General features: G+C 37.4%; 1 protein-coding gene across 2 annotated transcripts in view; it reads right to left on the bottom strand.

Moving 5' to 3' along the window:
- Window positions 1-3,255, bottom strand: part of TASP1 (taspase 1) — a 253,668-nt gene extending 250,413 nt beyond the window's left edge. For both annotated transcript variants that reach the window (XM_003758180.4, XM_031951085.1), the window contains exon 1: window positions 2,965-3,255. The gene's annotated coding sequence lies outside the window, so the exon portion shown is untranslated. The remainder of the gene's footprint in view (window positions 1-2,964) is intronic.
- Between the last annotated feature and the right edge of the window lie 9,434 nt (window positions 3,256-12,689).

Here is a 12,689-nt window from a genome sequence, read left to right as displayed (position 1 = left end):
ATGGGCAGAGATCACATACAAGGGGTGGAGGGAGGAAAAAGAGGAGAAGAGAAGGAAAAGGAACAAATATTTATTAAGTCCAAGTATACCTTCTGCCAACTATGTTTCCCATTGTGCTATAAAGATACTTTGTACTTTTGTCTACTACCACCTTCTCATCTTATCACAATATAGGAATCCTGGCTATTCTTTGAGGACTTAAACTCAATATTTATCAATCATTTCCTTGAGCAAAGCACTATGTTCAGAGTTGAGAAAATGAAAATACAAACTGTGAATAAACTGAATTTTAATATTTTTATTCTTTTTTTCTACTTTGCTATTTTCTTTCCCAGGAAGTAGACTTCTTCTAAAGGAGAGAAGTCTCATTAAAAGTATGTCAATAGTGTGGAACTTGCAAAGGACTAAGAATTAAAAGAACTAGGTTCTATTTACAACTCTAGCAATAATTAGATTTTGAGAAAATAAAATACCAGGCCTCATTTTTCTCTCCTATAAAATGAGAAACTAGATCTTCATGGCACCTTTCACCTCTAAAATTTCATGGCTTGTAGAATGAAAAAAACTGATCAGTTGCGAGCACCTCAAGAATGCTAATATGTGAATACTTACTTAAAACATTAATACTTAATTTTCTCTTTACTATTCACTTTATAAAAGAAGTCAATATATCCCAAGAACACTTACTGTTTTCAACAGCTTTTTGAAAAGAAAATCTAGACCCATAATTTCTTTTTTTAAATAGATTTTTATTGGTATATTTTGGTTTTACTTTGTGTTTTCTTCCTGAGACAAATGTGAGGTTAAGTGACTTGCTCAGGATCACACAACTAGAACACATTAACTATCTGCGGTTGGATTTGAACTCTGGTCCTTTTGACTTCAGGGTTGATGTTCTATCTACTATGCCATCTAGAGGTTCTTAGATGAATAATTTCATCAGTGTAGGAAACTCCCAGTTCAAAAATTCCTCTATCAATGAGGATCAACAATTTGAAAATTATGTTGTTTGACAAGAGTTTGGGGGCATTGAAGGGTTAAACGATTCAACTATGGTCAAAAACTATCTGAAGCAAAACTTGAACACAAGTCTTTGACTTCAAAGCAAGTATGATATATCCACTAAGATATATCCATCTTGCCTTTTATTCTAATCTTCCTAAAATGTCACTTAGATCCACAACAAAAACCTTCAATAGTACCACACTTTTTAATGAATAAAAATCAAAATATAAGTCTGGTATTTAAAGACCTCTAATATGAGACCTACTCCCTTCCTAGCATTTCAAAGCAGCTTCTTTTAATGAAAGTTGAAGTTATACCTTATGATAAGCTATGTTACCCATTGTGCTACAAAGATACTTTGTACTTTTGTCTCCCACCATATATTCCCATCTCATCACAATACCCAAATCTTACCTGTTCTTTCAGGATTACTTAAATTTAATTCAATAAAATTTATCAATTGCTTCCTTGAACAAAGCACTAAGCAGAGCATTATGCTCAGAGCTGAGGATATAAAAACAAGAAACTGTAAACAAATTGAACTAATTTTCATATTTTTATTTTTTTTTTATTTATTCTTTTCATGTGTTATCTTCCCCATTCCAGGAAATTAGGTGGCACAATGGGTTAGAGCACTGGACTTGGAATCAGGAAAACTAACTCATCTGGCCTGCAGTGTGACCCTAAGTAAATCATTTAATCCTGTGTGCCTCTGTTTCCTAGTCTGTAAAATGGCTTAAGACTGTCCCTGCCCTAAAGGAACTCAATTTTCTTGCCAGTAATAAATAATTACTCCAGTATCTTTGGCAAGAAAACTCTAGGATCAGCTCTGGAACAGCAGTAGCAGAAACAACTTCCCATTAGATTGAGTTCCTTTAGGGCAGGGACAATCTTAAACCATTTTTAGTGCTTAGCATTTAGTACCCAGAACAAGAGAGAGGCAAAATAAATGTGGATAGATTGATTGTTAGTACTTAACACTCCACTTTCCAGTTGAGGAGGAAGAAAGGACAGCTATTTACCTCTATTCATACCCTTGAGCATATATAAATGGAAATAAGCAAGGAGGAATTTGATATAAATTCGATATAAAATCGAAAATAAAAACACAAAAATGAACATTTCTGCCCCTCCACCTCTCCTAACTCAAGGACTTTCAATCATTCTCTCCTTATTTTGTAGATAAGGAAACTGAGGCCCAAGGACAGTGAATTAACAAAGGTCAACGCAAGCAGTAATCAGCAGAATTATAATTTGAACCCAAATCCTCAACTCCAGTGCTCTCCAGTCCTCTTTCCCCTCGGCCAAGCTGCAGCAGACATGTAAACTGCTAAATAAATAAATACAAAGTAATTTTAGGAGCAAGGAAATGGGGAAAAGGGGTGGGGGTGGGGAGCGGTGCGGGATCGGAGAAAGATGGGAGGTAAAGAAAAGGGAGGTAGCGAAAGGGGGAGAGACTGAGACGGAGAAAGAGAGAAACAGATGGAGAGAGTGAGAAGAAGAGACAGGGACATAAGACACAGAATAACCACAGGGGTGGAGCCTCGGGAAACTCCTCCTGCAGGTGGTGACACCTGAATTGAACCTGGAAAAAAGTGGAGGATGAGAACGCGGGAAAAGGGGGGGCCGTGGGCTAGGAGAGGGAGAATAAGGCAAAGATGACCGGGCACGGCCCCCCGTGGTTCCCGGGCCTGGAGGCCGCGTCTAGCCCGTCCTACATCTCCAAGTGGAGGTAAATGTAACGGAGAAGGGGCGGGAAGGAGATGGGGTCCCGCTACCCGAGGCCGCCCTCCCTCTCTCCCTTGCTCCGGCCTCTTCGGGAGTCGAGGAGTCCCTCCATCCCTCCAGCCCAAGCCGCCTCCGAGCCAGAGAGCGAGGACCCCGGCTCCCTCCAACGCGGACGAGGGCGGGAGCGGGAGGGGGGGGGGGGGAAGCGGCGCGGAGGGGAGAAGGACTCACCCGCAGCGGCAGAGCCCTCGCAGAACCGGAACCAGTCACTCGCCCGTTGCCAGGGTGAGGAAACCGCGTCGAAAGACGTAATCCTTTCCTATTGGGCACAGGGTCAGTCACGTGGTAGGAAGCGGGCGTCTCGGGCGCGGAGCCTGAGCTCGCTGCCCGGCGTCTCACCTGGTCCGGCCTGGCCTGGCAGGTACTGAGCTCTGGCGCTCGCGCTGGCTCCGGGCTCTCTGGGCAATCTTGCGCGCGCCGGAGGTTTCTGGGGGAGGGGAGGATCCTCCTCTCATTCCCTGCCTTCCCGGCGGGAGAGGGGAAACGCGGCTTGCCGGGGTCTCCGAGCCTTAGTGCGCAAGCGTGACTCCCAGACCCCGGACTGGCCTGGAAGCTTCTCACCCTGGCTCGCCCGCTTCGGTGCGGCTACGTTTATATCCTAAAAAGGACAGATTGTTTCCCTCTGCCGGGGGTCGGTTTAACTCGTCCTAAAGGTGAATCGGGCCCCTCCGTCCGGTGCCCTCCTTATCTCTACCTCCACCTGTCCCCTTCCTTCCAAACCCGATAATAAACCTCTTTTATCAATCTAAAAAAAAAATAAAATAAAATATAATAAAAAATTAAAAAAAATAAAAAAGGTGAATCAGAGAGGGGCGAGCTTTAGATCTGGAAAAGTCTTTAGGGTCAAGTCGACAAACATTAAGCGCCCCTTTGTTCCAGGCCCTGTGCCGAGTCTGGAGGATTCCAAAAAACCGCCCTTGTTCTCAAGGAGCTTGGAATCTAAAGGGGGGCTGTGGGAGGAAGGGGGAGGGGGAGGAGAGCAGCCCGCAAGTTGTACAAGTACGATCTAGAAAGAACGAATTGAAAATAGACAAGATAATGACATTAATATAAACTCCCTCAGTATTTCTTACCCGAGACTTGAAGGAAGAGAGCTAATTCTCGCTCACAAAATACGGGGCAGACTGAGAATGACTAGAGATAAAATCACCTGAGGCCTGGACAATACGTCATATTCCTCTATTCAGAAAATTATAATCAAACATGAAATCCTCACTTTTGCATTCAAAATCTATCGCAGGCTATTTTCTCCCTCTCTAGTTTTCTTACCCTTCCCACGGGTTTCTTTGATGCGGTGACACAAACTTCCTTACTATTTTCTCACACAATATGCTCCAACAGATTCTGGGTATTTTTACTAGCTGTTCCCTGTGTCTAAGATATCCTCCCGCCTTATCTCTGCTTCTTGGCTTCCTTGAAGTCCCAGCTAAAATCCCAATTTCCTTATGTCCCTTAAATGCTAGTGTCTTCTCCCTACTGATTATCTCTAAATTAATCTGCTATGTGGGGTATCATGTTTGTCCATGTTTCCCTATTGTCTCACAAAGACAAAGAGTCTGTCTTAGGCTTTCTTTGAATCTCTACAGCTTAAAACAGGGTCTGGTATATAAGTAGGAAGTTAATAAATATTAGTTTACTAATCAAAGTCCTTCATTTTGCAAATGAGAAATTAAGGCTCCAAGAAGTTGCGACTTAGCTGAATCTAGTAGTATCAGCATCAAGATTTCAAACTAGATCTTCTGACTCCAAATGTGACACTTCCTATTGCATCATACTTCCTTGTATCACTTAAGAAACATTACGTGCTTACCATGTGATTTGAACTGTTAAGTTCAGTTACAAAGAAATAAATAAATTACCTTCAAGTTTATATTCCTCAGAGGGAACAATAAGTATGTTGTTGTTGGTTTTTTATTATTTTAATTTTGGAGAGGGGAAGGAAGGAAATTGATATGAAGAGTTGGAGAGATAAGACAAGCTAATCTATGAGGTGGTATTTGAGCTGATCTTTGAAGAAAAGGAAGGAATTTAAGAGTGAAGACTTAAATTTAAAACTGTTCTCTTATTATTTATTACCTGAGTAACCTTTGACTAGTCATTTAATATTTATCAGCCTTAATTTCTTAATCTGGGTGGGGTTGTGTTCCACCAAATGACTTTTAAAGCCTTTCAGTTCTAAACCTATGATCCTATAAATTTTTACAAATATTTGCAAATATTTACAATTTTTTGTAAATTTACAATTTTTTTTGTATTTATTGAAATATTTACAAAATAGCCATATGTAATTTAAGGCAACAAATATTTGCAAATATTTACAATTTTTTGTAAATTTACAAATTTTTTTGTATTTATTGAAATATTTACAAAATAGCCATATGTAGTTTAAGGCAACACATTCATTCTAATCTTGTTTCCTGCCCCCCTCTTATCTCCCAAGTATCTATCTTATTTTACTCATTTTATTGTGCTGCTCTAGATCCATCAGGGCCACTATAAGAAGGCATAAACTCAGAGCATATACATTAATTTTAATATTTTGCTAAAACTGTAAATCTAATATTGACACAATAAATCTACCCTATAAAAATATTTGCCTTTAAATAATCTTTGGATTAAAAAGCTGCTTTTCAATAAACATTCTCTAAGTTTCAATCTTGTAAAGGAAATGAGTTGAGAATGCAAAGATTTGAAACTACATGATATCATCCCTGAAGCTACAAAAGCTTATCACATCATCTAATATGGCCCAAAAAAGCATGACAAAGATAGAAATGACAGTAAGGACAAAGAATTGAACCAAAGTAACTATAACTAACATAAGTACTTTAAGTTTGGCAAAGCATTTTATAAATATTATTTCTTTTTATTCTCATAATAACTGTAAATGAAGAGCTATTGTCACTCCCATTTTACAAATGAAGAAACAGAAGTAAACAGATTAAATGATTTACTTGGGGGTCTCACAACTAAGTAAAGATCTAGACCAGAGTAGAATTTACATATTCCTGATTCTAGATCCAGTGTTTCATCTACAGTACTACCTACCTGAGAAGAGAGAAACCAGTTTAAATTAGGGAGGGAGAATTTTGGAGGAGGGGATATCTGAGCTAGATCTATAAGAAAAGTAAAATTCACCAGTCTCAGATTTGGAAGGAGGATATTACAGGCATGGGGGAGGAAAGTATAAAGTACTAGAAGTCTAGGTTGCCTGGCACACAGAAGAGAGTGAAATTAGGCTTAAAAGAAGAAGGAGGAACTTTTGAGGTTCAAAAGAAGACCCTAAAAGATTGGGGTTGTAGACCAGTTGTGAGGTGTTTCAAAAGAATTTGCAGACTTGAACCCATCTCACAGTTTATTTATAATTGTAATGCCAATCGAAGCAGGCTAAGTTCCAATTTAGCAAAGAACCATAAGAAAGAAGATAAATTTATAGGACCAAATTAGAGAGACCAAAGCTTCATGCAATTTATTTGCTAATGTTATGGCTTAAAGATAGATTTGAGAGATAGTCTATTCATTATTGTCTCAGGAACTTGGTTATTACCAATCAAATGATTGTTTATTTGAAAATCTGTTTGTGGGATTATAATATAGTATTCCTAAAGTCAGGAGACTTTTAGAATCATTAACTGTAATGTTCAGGGTAGCTTTCTGGAGGTCCTTTGGATGGGCCTTGATCTCAGCAGGATAGACAGCATGAGAATGGTCAGGAATAGAGTCTAGAGTATTCTGGCCCAGTCTTGATCTTAGTGGAAGAGTACAGGAGGCAGGTCAAAAATGGAATTTCTCTTTTTCTGTCATCAGCCTTTAAATACCCTATTGTAATTACATTGTTACAGCATACTGATTATGTGTGAACTAGAGAACAATTATATCACCATACTAAGTACTAAGTACATATGCGAACTAGAGAACCATCATCTCATCAATTTCACTGAGTTAACACCTTGTTTTAAGTATCCTTTATTTCAAGTATGCTTCTCCCCAATGAGTTCTTAAATATATCAGTGAGTTTAGAGAATTTGCTAAGTACCATGCTAAATTAGATAATTATTGTCTCTGTAAACTCTAATGAGTTAACACTTTGTAAGGATTCCAACAATTATTGATTACAAAATAGAAAATTTTGATTATATCAAATTGAAAAGTTTTTGTACAAACAAAACTAATGCAGACAAGATTAGAAGGGAAGATAATTAGAAGGGAAGCAATAAACTGGGAAAACATTTTTACAGTCAAAGGTTCTGATAAAGACCTCATTTCCAAAATATATAGAGAATTGACTCTAATTTATAAGAAATCAAGTCATTCTCCAATTGATAAATGGTCAAAGGATATGAACAGACAATTCTCAGATGAAGAAATTGAAACAATTTCTAGCCATATGAAAAGATGCTCTAAGTCATTATTAATCAGAGAAATGCAAATTAAGACAACTCTGAGATACCACTATACACCTGTCAGATTGGCTAGAATGACAGGGAAAGATAATGCTGAATGTTGGAGGGAATGTGGGAAAACAGGGACACTGATACATTGTTGGTGGAATTGTGAACACATCCAGCCATTCTGAAGAGCAATTTGGAACTATGCTCAAAAAGTTATCAAACTGTGCATACCCTTTGATCCAGCAGTGTTTCTACTGGCTTATATTCCAAAGAAATCTTAAAGAAGAGAAAGAGACCTGTATGTGCACGAATGTTTGTGACAGGTTTCTTTGTAGTGGCCAGAAACTGGAAACTGAGTGGATGCCCATCAATTGGAGAATGGCTGAATAAATTGTGGTATATAAATATTATGGAATATTATTGTTCTGTAAGAAATGACCAACAGGATGATTTCAGAAAGGCCTGGAGAGATTTACATGAACTGATGCTGAGTGAAATGAGCAGGACCAGGAGATCATTATATACTTCAACAACAATACTATATGATGATCTATTCTGATGGACGTGGCCATCTTCAATAATGAGATGAACCAAATCAGCTCCAATAGAGCAGTAATGAATTGAACCAGATACACGCAGCAAAAGAACTCTGGGAGATGACTATGAACCATTACATAGAATTCCCAATCCCTATATTTTTGTTCGCCTGCATTTTTGATTTCCTTCACAGGCTAATAGTATACTATTTCAAACTCCGATTCTTTTTGTACAGCAAAATAACTGTTAGGACATGTATGCTTATATTGTACTTAATTTATACTTTAACGTACTTAACATGTATTGGTCAACCTGCCATCAAGGAGAGGGGATGGGGGGAGGGGAAAAATTGGAACAAAAGGTTTGGCAATTGTCAATGCTGTAAAATTACCCATGCGCATAACTTGTAAATAAAAAGCTATACTTTTTTTTTTTAATTTACTTATGCATATATTTTGAAAATAAAAAGCCTTAATAAAAAAAATTAGTACCAAAAAAAAAGTAGTCCGCCTAAAAATGCAAATAATTTTTGCTTGCTCATTCCAATAATACATATATTATGAATGTCCTTCACTGGAAATATGCTGGACATTAAGCCCAAAACTAAACAAGAGGCAAAGAGTGGGCTGAATTGCCTTTGGAAAATGGAATAAAAAAATTTTACACCAAGTTTCTTCCTGAAACAAAGACCTATACTTTTTAATATCAAATTTCTTCCCAGAATTTTGTATGATTTCAAGTTGTAAAACATTTCAGTACTCTGAAAAATTCAAGTTAAAAAAAAAAAAGAAAAGGAGTTTGTAGACAACTGACTACCATCAATCAGCATTTATTAAGCACCTAATAAACATCAAGCTTTGTGCTAGGTTACAGAAAAAGAAAATAGGCCTTGCTCTCCAAGAGTTTACAATCTATTGGGGTGGTGGTAGGGGACACCAGATATACATATATACAAGTGTATGTGCTGAAGGTCACACTGATGAGGTGCAAATGATGAGGCTAGTGGTAGTGAAGAGGTGTGAGAATTGGGTTGGGGAATCCTCTCTGGTTGGCACAGTTCCAATGAGAAAGAATTTGCAAACCCAAAAAACTGTATGGCAAAAGGGAATTTTATTGGCACTGAGAAGCCAGCTTTACTAGGAAGACAGCAGTGAGAAGAGAATATCTTCACAATGGGCAAGAGTCCTAGCAGAACAGCTTGCCAAGGCAGCTTCCTTGATGAGCATAATTCTGTTTCAGACTTCTGCAAAGATTCAGAGTTCAGAGTTGTCTTTTATTATCAGAGTTGTTCAGAGCATTCTGAGGCTCAGGCTTCAATCAATGCCTATTTCCAGTTGAAAAGAGATTATTTATCTTGGAGTTTGGAGTCACTCAATAGGATTATCTGGTGGAGATCTCCAATTGAATAAAACCACTTAATTGGGAGTTTGAAGGCTTTTCCCAGAGTCTGGGAATTCCCTGAAGGGGATCTGGGCCACCCCAAAAAAATCTCAGTTTCAATGGGGGGTGATTTGATCAAGATCTCTGATTGAATGAAACCACTTAACTTGGGAGTTTGCAGGTTTTTCCCAGGGGAGAGCCTGAGATCCCGAATCACCCCTCTTTTACAGATTAAAGGGGACACAGTCTGATGGAGCCATCTTAAAATTCCCAAATTCATAGCAATTCTAACCTTACAAAAGGAATTATGAAACATATGAATGAACCATAATTTTGCACCTAATTAAAGCATGAAAATTACTCTAACACGAGGCTGGGAAACAGGAGAAAGATAGAAAAATTGGACTTTCATCCCTTCTCTAGAAAAGGTCATGTTCCTCTGTGTGCCTCTCAGAGTTGTTTAGTGACGTCATGTTCACAAAGGAACACAAAGAAGCACTAAGGAGAGGGTTAACCACAGGTGTTTGTGAGAAATAAGATTAGATCAGCTAAATGTTGTTCTTATTTTTTTTAAAATGGTTCATTATTTTTGTTTATCAAATAAAATTTTAAAATTAATCAACAAAACCTCCCTCATTGAGCAATTTTTGTTAATGATAAAACGAATCCCTCAATAAATATATATCTACATAGGCCAGCAAAGCAGATTCCTACATTAGGATGTCTGAAAATGTCTGTTTGCATTTTTAAGTGAAACACTTGTCAGAAGGTGAATGGTATGTGAGGTGTCGGATGTGTTCAGGGGAGACTACTACCTCCAGTATGAGAGCTGCAAAGCCTTTTTTGAGGGTTGCTTTTCATATTATTTTTTTGTTCAAAGATGATTGTACAATCAATGTACTCTCCAAAGCTGAGATGCAACAAAATATGGATTATTTCTCTGCTGCTTATGCTAATCTTGGCCTAACAACACCAGTTAACCAATTAACACAATTAACAATTATAACAATTAACACAGTTCCTTCATCAACCAGCATTGTACCATCCATATGTGACATCATTGGTTACAGCAAATGGAGAAGTTTTGAATGCTGTGGATAAGCTCCTTTCCTTAGCAGTACACCTTCAAGGAATGTATACATTGATAATGACTTTGACACACGAATTGCCAGAACTAACTTAGTGTTTTGGGAGGCTCTGCAGGAAAGTGTGAGAGAAAAGAAGTATTAGACTGAAGGTCTGTAGAGCCATTGTGCTGACCTTCTTGTATACCTGTGAAACCTGAACAGTATACCAGCATTATTCCAGAAACTGAATTGCTTCCATTTAAATTGTTTTAGGAAGATTCTGAAGCTCACCTGACAGGATAAGATAAGAGATACTGGAATACTTTCTTGAACTAAACTGCCAAGCAATCAATCTCTACTGTAGAGAGCACAATTCCAATGTATGCTTGCCAAAAAGACTATTTTATGGAGAAGCTATACAGGGCAAGCATTCACGAGGTGGTCAGAAAAAGCAATACAACAACACTTTCAAGGTCTATATTAAAAACTTTAGAATTAATTGCATGATATGGGAGACACTAGCACAGGATCACTCAACATGGCATGCCCTCATCAGAGAAAGTGCTGTATTCTATGAGGAAAGCAAAATTAAAGTAGCTCAAAAAAAAAAAAAAACCCACAAGAAACACAAATTTAAGAATCTACCGCAAATGTTCACATGGACTACTTGTGCCCAACATGTGGTAGAGCATTCTGAGCTCATATTGGTGTGATTAGACACAGTAGGATATACTGTAACTTGACTCTAACATAGTGGTGTCATTTTGATCTTCTTGGTGAATGACAGACAATAACTAATCAAATGGCATGTATCATCTTCATTCCTTGGGAGTCATGGTTTATTATTTTGTTGATTGAAGTTCTAAAGTCTTTCTTAATTGTTTTTCTTCATAATATTGTTTATCATTATATAAATTGTTCTAGTTTTCTCAGTTCATTCTACATTAGTTAAGGTTTGCCCATTTCCTCTGAAATTGTCCATGTCATCATTTCTTATAGCACAATAATATTCTATTATATTAATATACCACAATATTTTTTTAGTTATTCTTCAACAGAAGTATACCTCCTTAGTTTCCAATTATGGGCTACCACAAAAAAGAGCTGCTGTATATTTTTATACATATAGATCCTTTTCTTCTTTCTTTGGGATATATGCCAAGTAGTGATATAGTGGGTTAATGGGAATGCTGATGCAGCCTTTAACAGAATAAAAGGAATTTGTGCCAGCCACATTCACCTAAAAGCCTGGGAAGTGAATTAGGACTACCAGTTACTCTATGGTTTTTTTTTTTTTTTTTTTTTTTTTTTTGGTCTAGCTACTTTAGCAAGCCCCAATTTAAAAAAAAAGTTATATTTTGCTGCTTGCCCCTTTACCTTTACCTTGGTTTCATCTCCTTTGTAGATAAAGGATTAAAAAAGGGAACTGCCAGATTTTCTTCCCTCCCTCCTCTCAGTTTGTTGTATGTTAAACTCCCTGTATAGGGAATATATAAACTCCCTGTATATACATTTAATAGCCCACCAACCTCCTCCACTCCATTCTACCTCATCATTTCCCCAGTCCTAATCTTCTACCTCTCTCTTCCAAAGATGGGAAATTTCCTTTGTCTTTCATAATTTCAAACTCTTCTTAAGACAGCCCATCCAAATCAGGACAGATTGTTATATTAGTTGATACAAAATGTATTCAAAGTAATTTTTGATCATATGGGGAAACACTACCCAGTGAAAAGATCAGAAGTTACCTAATATCTATATAGAAGTGAAAAATAGTAATATATCTGAGAAATTATTTGCTTCCTCCCACCCCCTAAAAAAAGGTATATTTTTCTATGGATTTGCATGTGATTTGTGGATACCCTTAAAATAATTTTCTGGTCTCACAATTGTCCATACCATCACAACTTAGGAAGAGTCAATCTAGTTGTTGTTGTTGTTATTAACATAATTGGGTTCCAATATAGCATTTTGCCTGGTCCATCTGTTATCCTTCAGTGTTGTTGAATGGCTGACACATCATTTTCCAATCATACATATTTTGGATAATATCTTTGATACAATTTCTTAAGCATTAATTGATAATGTATTGTAGTCTTTTTATATCTAACAGATATTTCTGTCACCTGATAGATCTCCAAGAAGTCATATGTTGAGAGAATTGAGAGAAAGGTAATAAAATGTAAGATCAAATTGCATTTGTTGTTTATTGACTGGGGCAGGGAGGGAGCATTTGACTTGGTAGAACAAAGCAATGAACTAAAGACTTTCATCTAGTAATAATATGTTTCTCATAAATATATTAAGAGCATTCAAATGTGTTTCTGTCCTCTTGTATTATCCATGTAGATCATGTTTGTCCACATGTGTCTATCTCAAAGTAGCTTGTCAAGAGGCACAAGAAGATATCTATAGTCTTCTTCATCCATCCTTCTCTAAAGATAACTGAATTCAGCCATTTAGTGAACAAGACAAATAGTGACTGGTCACCCTGCTTTCCTTAAAGTGGGTGTACCCAGCT

The sequence above is a fragment of the Sarcophilus harrisii genome, chromosome 2, assembly GCF_902635505.1.
Source record: "Sarcophilus harrisii chromosome 2, mSarHar1.11, whole genome shotgun sequence".
Classification (NCBI taxonomy): Eukaryota; Metazoa; Chordata; class Mammalia; order Dasyuromorphia; family Dasyuridae; genus Sarcophilus; species Sarcophilus harrisii.
Note: the sequence above shows the minus strand (reverse complement) of the source record. Positions and strands in the feature narration are given on the sequence as shown.